The sequence below is a fragment of the Hydra viridissima genome, unplaced genomic scaffold, assembly GCF_058129835.1.
Source record: "Hydra viridissima isolate aposymbiotic clone 2 unplaced genomic scaffold, HvirCarnegie_v1 scaffold_9, whole genome shotgun sequence".
NCBI classification, from domain to species: domain Eukaryota; kingdom Metazoa; phylum Cnidaria; class Hydrozoa; order Anthoathecata; family Hydridae; genus Hydra; species Hydra viridissima.
Genome location: NW_028324308.1, coordinates 14472331 through 14484862, shown reverse-complemented (window position 1 = coordinate 14484862; position 12532 = coordinate 14472331). Strand labels below are relative to the sequence as shown.

The window sequence follows — 12532 nt, the reverse complement described above, 5'->3', positions numbered from 1 at the left end:
CAGGATGCAAATAGGGAATGCTTTGATTTTACCCTTAATGTTTTGATTTTAATACGTAAGTTCAAAACAAAAAAAATGTCATTTAAAGATAAAATTACAAGTCACAATAGAACTATTTCATTTTGATTGGTTAGAAAATTGAAGATTGCTAAAAAAAAATCCACACTTCACAAATCAAATATATTTTAGTATTATTGTTGAGCGATAATTACTTAAAGTTACCTGCATCCTTGGTTAATTTTTCTAAACCAAAATAGAAACACAAACCTAAAATATTCCACAGAAATTCACGTGAAATAAGAATAACTTTGAAAGGGGAAAAAAAAAACCATTTAATCAATACCTTACAGGAGTTGATAGATTTGTATAAATAGTATTATGATTAACAATAATTCAGAAAGTTGTATTTCATGCGTGAAAAAAAAAACTCTTGCATTTTTTGGAAGCCTTAACACAGAGAGACGCTTTAAGGGGCATGCAAACTCTGCATTTGCGGTGGGACAGTTGAGGTTTAAAGGACCGTGCAAAAGTATACACTCAAAATTTTATTGTTATCAGCGTTTTTATTACTTCTTTTTTTATAATTGATTGTTTCAAATATAAAGTTTATTTCTAAAAGAACGGTGAGCCATGATTTTGGTTTTTCCGCCGAGTGCGAAGAGATCGTGGAATAAGAGTATTTTAGTATAATGGTTTCAGTTAATGACTCGCCTGGAAAGTAAATATTAGATCGCATTTTTTTTAGGTACGAGTTATAACAGTTGTTCCAATATGGTGGTAGTAGTGGATTTATAATTTAATTTTTGCTTATCTAAAGCGATTTTTAAAAAGCATTCCGTCAACCTGACTGAGAAGAATCTTCCAGATATAAAGTGAGGCAAAGATCCATGTTGTAAAAAGAACTTCAACAACTGACTACCGCATGCGAAGATGGAGTGATCAGGACAGAATGCATGAAATATTAATTAAATAAAGAGTTGACACTTTATTATGTATTTAGTTGCCTGGTTTAATTTATTGTTTCAGATGAACATTATTAAAAAAATTATTAACAAAAGCCTACAATAACTAACCATGTGCTTAGATGATAAAACTGCGCCAATGTTTAATGTTTTAGAGAGCTGCTGAAGTTTGTCAAACCCTTTCAGATATTTCATGCCATCATTTCCATTAATATAGTAAGAATTAATTGGAACATGCAGCACAGCTGGCCAACTCTTGTCCCCTGGCCATTGATCACTGAGGTTTTTAAGTTAAGGGTTTACCATTTCCAGCTCTGTTAATAAAATAGGTTCAAACGCATGCATATGGTTGGGCAACTCAATCAAGGGTAAATTAGCAACATTTTTGAAATTTTTTGATTTTTGATGTTTCCCCCGAATCAAGGAAGTCAGTGTGTTATTTCCTAATACCACCAAAAGTTCTTTAATTTCCACGGTTAAGGATTGTGGGTTTCACATAGCACCAGCAAGACGGATTTTTTCTGCTGTGGAATTGAATGCCGAAAAAAATGTCAGCAAGCTTTATGTTGCAGGAGATAATCAAAGAGTCATTGAAGAAATTCTTTTGGATATTAATACGATCATAAATAGATTTGACTAAGTGGTATGTTTCTGGAGTGTCTTGAGGAAGTGCTACAATAAGCTGTTGTTTGACACTGACTGTTTTTTGTCTGTGATGATCCTAATTTGGCAGTCTTCTGAAGAAGCCTGTGAGGCGGGAATTTATGCTTTTCCAACTGGATTTGAATAAAATTACTTACATGAATAAACCTCCTCCATCTATCAACAATTTCACGATGGTAAAACAATTGAGTTTTTTTGAAGAAATAAAGGTCAATCACTTATTTTGCTCAGGCTGTGGTAGTGTACAACTTGGTGTATCTGATTTGTATCAGACAGAGTTATACTTGTGAAACTAATCATTTAGTCTTTACCCTACTTGACCGAGCTCCTGCTAAAAGTTAAGCTCTACCAGTCTTATTGGACAAATCTGTTTAAGAGCTGATCCAAACTTTTTAATACCATTGTTGGAAAACCCTGTAATTCATTGAATCTGTACCTGCTTTGAGTTGAGGAAGGTTTTTAAAAAGTTTCTGTGCACCGGGCCCAAAATTGATTAGCTTGAATCAAATACCATTACAAAATTGCTCTAAAGCTCTAAAAATATAAATTCAAATTATCAAATATCTTTTCTTACTAGCAAAAGTTTTCTACCAGACTGGCTATGGCGTATAGTACCATTTGGGGAAGAATCTTTTCTGACTACCAACTTTAAAGCTACTTGCTCAGCATCAACTGAGTCTTTTTCTGAAAACTTTTTTAAACTTTTATGTCTAGTTCCTAGAGTGAAGTGATGAAGAAGAACATGACCTAATGTTAACAAATATTTAGAGCAATGTTTTTCAGGAATCTGAAATGCCTCCTGAAATTGTTTGGGTATTGAGTTTTTAGGCATTAATAGTGGATATTTTTCTTTTGCTTTAAGCTCTGTAGATCAAATAGTCACATTTGAGTGAAAAGTGGAAGTCTTAATAATAAAAGTATTAAAGTGTTATAACATTTGTGTTACTATCACTTAGCTTTTCATTTTAATATTAGATGATGCAGGTGGCCAGTGGAACTCTGTAATCTTCGAAGTTAACAACTTTTTGAGTGAATTTGAGGATTTTCTCAATCTCAGTTGCAGTCAGTTTAGTGTCACCTTTCCTCAGGCAGGTGGCTCAAACTGATTTTCTGCATTAGTAGTAAGTTTCGGAAAAAAATAGGGATCTTTACTTATCACAAATCATTTAAATATTTCAATATTCAAAGAAGATTGCAGTTTCCCAGAAAAAAATTGATTTTAAAAAAAATTGTTCGGTGTTATTTTATCTAGTAAGACGGTAAATTTTAACTTTATTTTATTTAGTAAGACGCTAAATTTTGACGGTAATATTGTATATATACTCAGAAATATTTTTTTTTGTTAAGTAAACGTTTTTTCAGAAAAAAACTTTTGAAATACAAAAAAACAATATTTCTCATAGGCGAAAACAGTGAAAAACTTCACGGACGATTATTGAGGATTTTAAAATTACTTGCTATGAACTCCTATTGGTATATAGTATCACCATACAAAGGATTTTTTTTAGATATTTTTTAAACATTAGGTATCAATATTTTTAAACTTTTTTAACATATATATAAAAATGTAATATCGCAATGAGATTATAAGTAACAAGACATGTCACAGCTTGACACACATGGCATGTCACAGTTGCTTCTTGCGAGAGGTTTTCAAAATTATAATCATACTTAGGTAAGATGTTGACTCAAAAACCAATAGTCGGCTTATCAGTTGACACTCAATTGAAAACGAATTGTGTAGGTCAGTCATTCATGACAGTTTTATGATATGATGACAGTTTTATGATGTGATGACAGTTTTATGATGTGATGACAGTTTTATGATATGATGATAAGTTTATGATAGAGAAGTTCCGAACTTCGAAAATCAGTAGAGCTAATTTTAAAACTATTTTTATATAATGCTTCTGAGAAAATGGTTTTGTTATTAAACTGATTTTGTGTTGTGTTTTATTTGAAAATAAGTTTTGTCTATTGATGTTATAAAGTGCAACAGAATGTAGTAAGAAGCAAAAAAATATGATAAAAAATATATTTTATACGTTATTTTATTTACTACAATAAGTTATGGTCATAAGGAGCCGCATGATATTTATTGCAGAGTGGTCGCACTAACATCTCGCATGGTTAGTTACTTTCAATGGCATCTCCATGATGTTTCATGAAGATATCAAAAGCCATTTCTCGTTTTTCCGAGACTAGGAAAGATAAGATCAGAATTTATTGCTATCTGATCCTACAGATATTTTCGCTCTTTGATTTCTTATAATACGTCTTGATTTACGTATTTAAAGAAATATCAATCAATTTTGCTTGTTCGTGTATAGGAATAAATAAATACTACAATAAATCAATTTTGAATCATAAAGTTCAATAAAAATACACTTGAAAAGTGCGTTGAACATATGCACCTGTCCAAGCACAAAAATCGCATCTAACCTTTAAATGCACTGTTGGCTTTTAAAAAGGTTTTCATAAAGTAATAATTATTGACCCTCTAACTCCATTTTAAAAAATAATTGTGAAAACATTTTACAGTTAAAAAAGATAAGCAAAAATACAAAAATTAAAAGAGAAAAAAAAGGAAGAAAAATATTTTTTTTGAGCCTGATTTTTTGTTGCTTGAATGCACCTAGTAATCTGATAATTAATATCTTTTTCAAATGTTGATGGATTGCTATCAGCTGAGTATCTTTTTACAGGAATTCCGTTATTGTCAATCAAAAACTTTTCAAAGTTCCAAGAAATGTCTCTTGAACGAATCGGGCGCCATAGAGCGTAATTTAACTTTACAATTAAATCAGAAGGTGCTTCACAGCCACTCTATAAATATGATAAAAACAATTAATATCCTCTTCATTATCATCATCATCATCATCATCATCATCATCATCATCATCATCATCATCATCATCATCATCATCATCATCATCATCATCATCATCATCATCAATCATCAATCATCAATCGTAACTCTCAATATCATCGTCACCCTCATCATGATTATCATTATTCTCCGGATTTTGTCATCTTTGTCATCATCATCATCATCATCATCATCATCATCATCATCATCATCATCATCATCATCATCATCATCATCATCATCATTATCATCACCATAAAAATTTATACCTTAAGCCAAGAAAATATGCTTGCTTCATTGGCTCCATTAACATCCACTCTTTGAAATATATCCATTGCTGGAACGTAATTGTTTCCAGGTCGCACGTGCTGCAGAGTTCTCATGAACTCATCACTACTACCTGGGGCTTGGTGATTGAACTAGCATAATGAAGTTGAACAAAGTTTAAATTATAGATGATTTTTTTAAATTCATTTAAAACTGAATAATAAAATTGTGAAACACAAATCTGAACTTGAAAGAATTAAAAAAATTTAAAAAGTGAAATACAGGGTGCGGCAGCGAATTGTGGACATTTTCCTTCACTTTTTTTTTCAATGATAGCTTTTAGATAGGAAAAGATGGCCTGCCAGATACTGATAAGGTATTTTCTCTCTATAGCTTTCAGCTCCATCCTGTTGAAACGCATAATTCCGAATTTGGGAAGGTCTTCTTGAGCCATACATATGGCCTTAAGCCATTTTTCAAAAGGCTTGTGTTAACCTTTGTATTTACTTTTTTTTTCTTATTGTTATGAATGGGCGGACACTTCACAATGTGAAGCAATAATACTTAGCATGGTTATTGAGTATGCTTAGTATGACACACAAATAGGGCAATTTTGTCTTTCTAAGCAACAAATACTATTTACAGTAAATCAAGAGAAGCAGGGAAAGTAAAGATGCTAAGTAACAATATAAAGGTTCTCAGTCGAAGGTGTGGAACAATAAGAATTGGGGTATTTTAAAAAGAGCTGCGAAAAATTAAGTTTCCGTAAACTAGCCCGAAAATTTTCATCAATCGCACAATAATACATCGTCAACTAGCTCAAGCAGATGTTCATCACAAGACGCAAAAAAACTTAAATTCAGTTAAGAATTACCTCAAAAGTAAAATAAAAAATAAAAACATCCGAAGCATATGCTTGTATGGATAGCGATATCTGAAAGGCGGTTTTCTGAGGTACCTGTGCGATCAGTCAATATTCCAGCGATAAATCAAAACATTCACAAAGAATGTCTGGTAAAACTTTATCCTTTTATTTCAGAGAAAGAGAAAATATCTATCTTGGCCAGATTTTGCAAGCGCATGAAGGCTTTATGCTGGTTAGATAATAACGTCAATTACGTACGCCGTGACATAAACCCATCAAATCTTCCTCAATCAAAACCAATTGAAAACTTTTAAGGATGCTTGGCTCAGAAAGAGTATGAGAGAGGATGGACAATTCTTACTGAAAGGCAGTTGATATTGCACATTAAAGCAAAGGTAAATGAGTTTGATGAAACGCTACAAGAACATTATGAAAGGATTGAAAGGAAAATTGTGCAAAGTTGCTGATAATGGTGTGCTAGCCAAATTAGAAACATTGAAAATTTAATAACATTTAATAAAGAATAATTATCTAAAAATACAAGTAAAGAGCTTGGATTGTTTAAAAATAAACTGGTTTTAAAATTTGTCTCAATCTACCCATTCTACCCGTTGAGAAGCTTTTTTATCACTTTAATCTGAAAGTTTTGCGTCTTTCTGTCAAATGTTTTCTGGTAGGCCTGACAACAGCAACCTTTCTAAGAGTCTTTAGAGGCCTTCTCACGGTCTTTTTATCAACCTTCAAACACTTTGATAGCCTTTCTAATGAACCGTTAGGAAGATTATCTATGAATCATATATAATATATAATATATGATTATATATTATATATGATTCTAATGGTAATTGTATGATTCTCAACAAAATTCTTAAGACGTTTTATAAACTTGTTGTGATCTTCTTTGTCCACAGGAATTCACATTTGAACCCATTCAGTTTTTTTACTGTACTTTTAGACTCTCCAGATATTTGTGATTACTTCTCTTGTAGATAAACTACCCGCGTGCATCAAATTTAACACCACAGTTTTTTTCTTTCAATTTTTTAACTTTTCGCTATGTTTTTAAAAAATTGCTCGGCACCAACCAAACGCCAAAAGCAAAAAAATTAGCCTTTCTAAAGATTATTCCGCAATTTGATATAGCCGCACTCTGTTTTAATCATTAACAACAAAACATCTTATCAGAAAAAAATCCTCTAAGACTTTATTTATTATTATCTCATCTTTGTTATCATTTTTGTTAACATAACAATATGTAAGAGAAGATATAAAAAAAAAAAAGAAAATATAAGAATTTATCATATAAAATAATAACATAAAAGTACCTGATTTGAAGGAAATGCAATGACATTGAGCGAACATCCATTTTCTCTCGAGTATTTTTTAACTAGTGCATTTAACTCAAGAAAATTTGATGTTGTTAAACCTCAAAAAGTAGCTACATTTACCACCAATGAAATGTTTCCTTTGAATTTTTTAAAATCGACCAGCTTGTTACTCCAGTCTTGGTACTTGAATGAAAAGAAAGAGCCGTTGGATGTTGCACTCTCGCAATTCTTGAATTTAAGAGCGTTGTAGAAATAAAAATTTTGTGCAAAAAAAAGAAAAACATGTGAAAGCTTCATTATGATTTACTTTAGTAAATCTTAATGAAGCTTTGAAATGTTAGTCTCTTTAAAATAAGCACAAGACACTCCGTCACGCTGTGCGTTATGCAAACAGTTTTAAAATCTGTAAATAAAACCTGTAAAAGAGTCTTTAAAATATATTGAAAGATAAACAAACAAACAAAAAAAACTGTTTGCAAATAGGTAGTGCAGGATTTATACAGGCGTTAAATAATCTGCTCAAAAAAAGTTGTACCATTTGCATACACTAACGCAAACGCGCATACACACACATCCTCTTACGCATTCATATATATGCCACATATTATGCATACGTATATATGTCAAAAACAGTAAGATAATTTTTAAACAAAACTTTTTAGCTATTTTTTATTTAGGAGATAAAATAAAAAGGTGCTTTTTTTATTTTTACATTCATTTATTATCAAAAGCAATAAATGAAAAACAAACCGAGGGCATCACGTTAAAAAATTCATGTTAAAAATCTCCAAATAAAGTTTGCTACGTTACTTTTTAAAACATTTATCAACATGGCAACAAACATTTTCAGTTATACAATGAAAACGTCCTCAAAACCAAGCAAAAGAAGATGCCCCCAGAACTTTTACGAAAATTGATTGAAAACTGCAAAGAATGTAGTCGGTTTTAAGACGAAATCATCCCGAAAAGGAGTTCTCCGTAAGATCCGTAATTGTTATCGTATATATTTCCAGTGGGCACGGCGACGCACAATGACTCAAAACAGCAAAAAAATGGTAATAAACCCCTCACAACTTTTCTATAAGTTAAGTGCCCTTTTTTAAATAATATTAAATTGCAATAATTTTTTATTTCAAAAGTATAAATAATTGTTTCATAAAACTTTTATTTTGTATTTTATAGTTAAAAGAAGTAAAAAAATTTGATATTATTTTCAAAGAAATCTGAAAAATGTGAGATTTTTATTTAACTAAAATAGAGTATTTTTAATTTAAATAAAAGTGCATATTTATTTTAAAGATAATCTTTTGGCTCTATATATTTCAACTTTACTCAAAAGTAAAAAAAAGTCTAATTTTTTTGTTAAAATTTAAAGACTTTTCTAAAAAAAAGGTTGCAAGTAATTGTATTTTTTCTGTTTATATATCAGCTAAAAAAATGTTCCACCGAGTTCCAAAAATATATACATTTTTTCTAGTTAATTAACATTTCTACTTTTAAATTATAAAGGGATTACTGCGGTCTCCTGCGGTATTGGAAGTTATTAAAGAAATAAAAATGTTGATAAACACTTAAAAACCTCGTTTTCCGCCATTTTTAAAAGTATTTATTATTTGATAGGTGCAACATGTTTGAAAAAGCTTGACTGAACAACTTTAGTATTTCCTGTAATATAAAGTTAACTTAGTAAAATAGTGTTATTACAGGATGTAACAATGTGACAATTGTTAAAGCCATTACAAAATAAAATTTTAAACAGTGTAAAGTAAAAAAATATATAATGTAATTTAAAATGTTTCTGATTTATTAGTTTTATTATATTGATGGTTCTTAAAAACAATAACAATGAAAAGATTAGATCTTATCCCAAAGATACGTGAACTAGAAGTGGATAAATTAAGATTATGGAAGGATTTACTTAATGAAATAAAAAATACTGAAGAAATTCGCAAAGAAAACTTAAATAAAGTAAAGGTTGCTTTAGTTATATTTATTTCAAAGGTGAAGAGAAAACTAACACAATGTGGACGAAATTATGATACATTTATACAAAAAGAAAATCGTTGGCTTCAAAGAAACCTTATGAACAATAAAAATTGTCATTTTGGTTCTGGAAGGCCCCATAAGCAATGGAGTGCTCTTGGAGAGCAAAGCAAAAGAAAAAAAAAATAAAAGAACTCGCCACTGAACATCATGAAGCTCTATTTTTAGCTTCTGCAAAAAGTGCAAATGCTGCTGGAGAAAAAAAAAAAGCTTCTTTTTTAAAAAACAATATCTCAAATCTTTTAGAGATAGAAAAAGTTGATAAAACTTTGGATAAAACCTTTCCCATCATTATGAGTGTAGAGGAAGCTCTTGCATTAAAAATGAACACTGATCTCAGCGATAAACAATATCAAATGATCAGAAACTCAGCTCTTGTTCACAATGTACATAATTATCCTACCTTGCACGATATTTTGGTGGAAAAATTGAAATGTTATCCTGAGAATATACATTTTTCTGAAATTTCTGCAAAGTGTACTCTTCAAAGCATGTTAGATCACACTGTGAGTAGAATAACTGAAATGATTGATATGCCTAATTGTGGTCAAGGTAACGAAATATTTGGAGTTTTATATGGAAAGATTGGTTTTGATGGAGCATCAAGCCAAAGTGTTTATAAACAGAAATACTTTGAAACAAGCATCACAAGTATAGAACTTAAGAGTGAAGAAAATCTTTTTAGTACAGCTTTTGTGCCTTTATTGCTCAAAGTAAAAGATGGCGAAATTTGGAAAAATGCAAATCCTTCAAGTTGTCACTTTTGTAGACCTCTTCATCTACAATATAAAAAAGAGAGTCCAATTTTATCCAGAGAAGAAGAATCAGATCTAAAAAATCAAATAAATACCTTAAAGACGTTTTGCAAAGTTTTTGATATTGCAGGAAGAAAGGTGACCTTTAATATCAGCTATAGAGTTGATCTTACAATGTTTGATAATAAAGTAGTTAATGCACTTACAGAGACAAAATCCACTCAATCCTGCAATGTTTGCAATGCTAAACCCAACGAAATGAACAATATTGATTTATTAAAAGCAAAAACTGAGAATGAGTCAGCCTTGGGGCTTGGAATTTCAGCTTTGCATTGCTGGATAAAATGCTTGGAATTTATTCTTCATTTGAGTTATAAAATTGAAATTAAAAATTATAAGCCAAAAACAATTGAGGAAAAATTATCTGTAGACTTAAAAAAAAAACAGATTCAGGAACTCTTCAGGGAACGGTTAAGCTTATATGTTGACATGCCTAAAACTGGGTCTGGAAATACCAATGACGGCAATACTGCCAGAAGAGCATTTAAAAATAGTAAAGCTTTTTCTGAAATTACTAAAGTTGATTGTGATATAATTGAAAGATTGCATAATATTCTCATAACCATATCTTGTGGATATTCTATTAATATCAATGAATTAGATTTATACTGCACTGAAACAGCTAAACGTATAGTGAGTTTGTACAACTGGTATGTTATGCCTCCCACTGTACATAAACTGCTGCTTCATAGTTCTTCCATATCACATAAATTACCTTTACCAGTCGGGGTATATTCGGAAGATGCACTGGAGAGTTTAAATAAACAGATAAGAAATTCTAGACTTAAGCACACGGCAAAAATTTCAAGGTTAAATACAATGATGAATCAGATGCACTACCTTCTAGTAAGATCAGATCCAAAAGTATCAAGCATATCTTTTAGAAAACATAAGAGCTATCGAGGAAAACCGTTACCAGATGAAGTTATTAAATTAATTGTAATGTAAATAATAAAATGAATGTAATAAATTCAGTTTTTTTTTCTCTATGTATCAACCTCCTTTAAAAACCATTTTTATAAAAATATCAAGTAGAGTAATATATCAAGATAATGTGTTTGTCTTGAAGATTTTAAAACTTGAAAAAAAAAATTTTTGTACGCGTATAGTCACCTTAAACGCGCGTATACGCGCATAAGCGCGCGTTATACGCGTCGAAGCTACGCATAAAAAAAAAATTTATTAATAAATTTGAAATCTTTGACCCAAAAATTATTATTTTGATATATAACATTATTGATTTACGATTTATGTCAAATTTTATTTAATTTTTACCGTTTTTTGATCGTTCTGAGTCACTGTGCGACGTTGGATTAATGTTTGGGCGATGTTTTCTTCATATCAATTAATTGTCATTTGTTTATTATCATTTGCTTATGAATTGTTTAAAAAGATGTACTTGGGCGCATTGCAGCGATTTCTGGTGAATTCCAATACAAATAATTTTTAGTTTAGAAGGACGAAACCAAACGTTTAAGTATTCTTTAAGTTATAAAAACTTAGACAACAATGAAGACACCGATACTGAATTCAATTTGGTGTCTCTCCAAAATGAAGTTCAGGAACAGATAATTGGGTGGAAAAATCAAGCAAACATTGCAATAATAGCTTTAGCAAACATTAAATACGACACAGGATTAAGGGAAACAGCTGCTTCCTGGATTGATGCAGGCAAGTTAGAGAAAATGTTACTTAATTAGTTATTGATTACAGAAAGGTTAAGGATAATTAACTGTTGGATTGATCATTCATAAAATTTATATAATAGCTGGAGTTCTTCTTATCACTCTAAAGGATAAAGTGATTTAAGAGTTATTCATTGATTAGTTTTATGGATAGCTTCTGCCATAAGATTTGGAAATGTACCCAAAGATTTAGTTTTTATTTAATTGGATCTGTAACCCATTTTGGATGGTTGACAACAGCCAATAGATATTGCAGGTTTTGGGTCTCAAAATATGGATCTGAAGACATTAAGAAATCTCAACCTTATAGAGTTTTGTTGGAGTATAAAGCGTATGTAGTTTAATAAAAACAATCCTACACAGGTTTAATAAAAATCCCAGGCATATTCTTAACAAACTTAATTTTCTGAAACATATCTCAAGTAAAATGGCAAAGACTGTTTTGCGAACAGTACAAAATTAAGCGTGGTATGCTTTGTGAGATAATTATACAGACCATAATATGCTCACAGAATGTCACAACTCATCTGCATCATTTGGGGAAAATCGAAAATCTAAAAACTTTACAAAAATGAGGGAAAATTGAAAGTTTAAGGACATTCGCTATGCAGTTTTTTGTTCATTTGCGTTACAGTGCGCCTTCGGAAGAATGAGAACTAGTAATTTCTAGAACAATAACATAAACAAAGCGCTTTTGTTTGTTTCCAGACAATATACACATAACGTTATTAATTATTACATTAGTTTAATTCTATCAGTTATTCAATTATTATCAGTTATAAAATAGTTTTTGTGTTTTCCAATGACAGTTTTTGTGCTCCCCAACAATAATTCCAAACTGCCCTTTCATATTCAGCAAATATCCAAATGAAGATATCTTTATTCGATTAGACTATAACCACAGTAAAACAAATTCCTTCAAGCTGAGTTTTATTCATTTTATTTTGCCTTAGTTTAAATTTTTAGCTAAAAGTGTTTAACCCACTTTTTCCAGTTTTTACTCTAACCGTTGTCAGAAAATGTATCAGCTTTAAA

The 12532-nt window shown here is 30.6% G+C and overlaps 1 long non-coding RNA gene and 1 pseudogene across 2 annotated transcripts; one reads left to right on the top strand and one right to left on the bottom strand.

Annotated features, from left to right (window-relative positions):
• Positions 1-3978: 3978 nt before the first annotated feature.
• On the bottom strand, positions 3979-7322 carry LOC149884210 (glutathione peroxidase-like; annotated as a pseudogene). Its single transcript, XR_016455666.1, has 3 exons — positions 6952-7322; positions 4764-4913; positions 3979-4451 (listed from the first exon to the last, which is right to left on the bottom strand). The product of XR_016455666.1 is annotated as a glutathione peroxidase-like (transcript).
• A 173-nt stretch (positions 7323-7495) lies between these two features.
• LOC149884209 (uncharacterized) lies at positions 7496-12300 on the top strand. The gene is made up of 2 exons (XR_016455668.1): positions 7496-7932; positions 11268-12300. It is a non-coding gene; the product is annotated as an uncharacterized LOC149884209 (long non-coding RNA).
• The last annotated feature ends 232 nt before the right edge of the window (positions 12301-12532 follow it).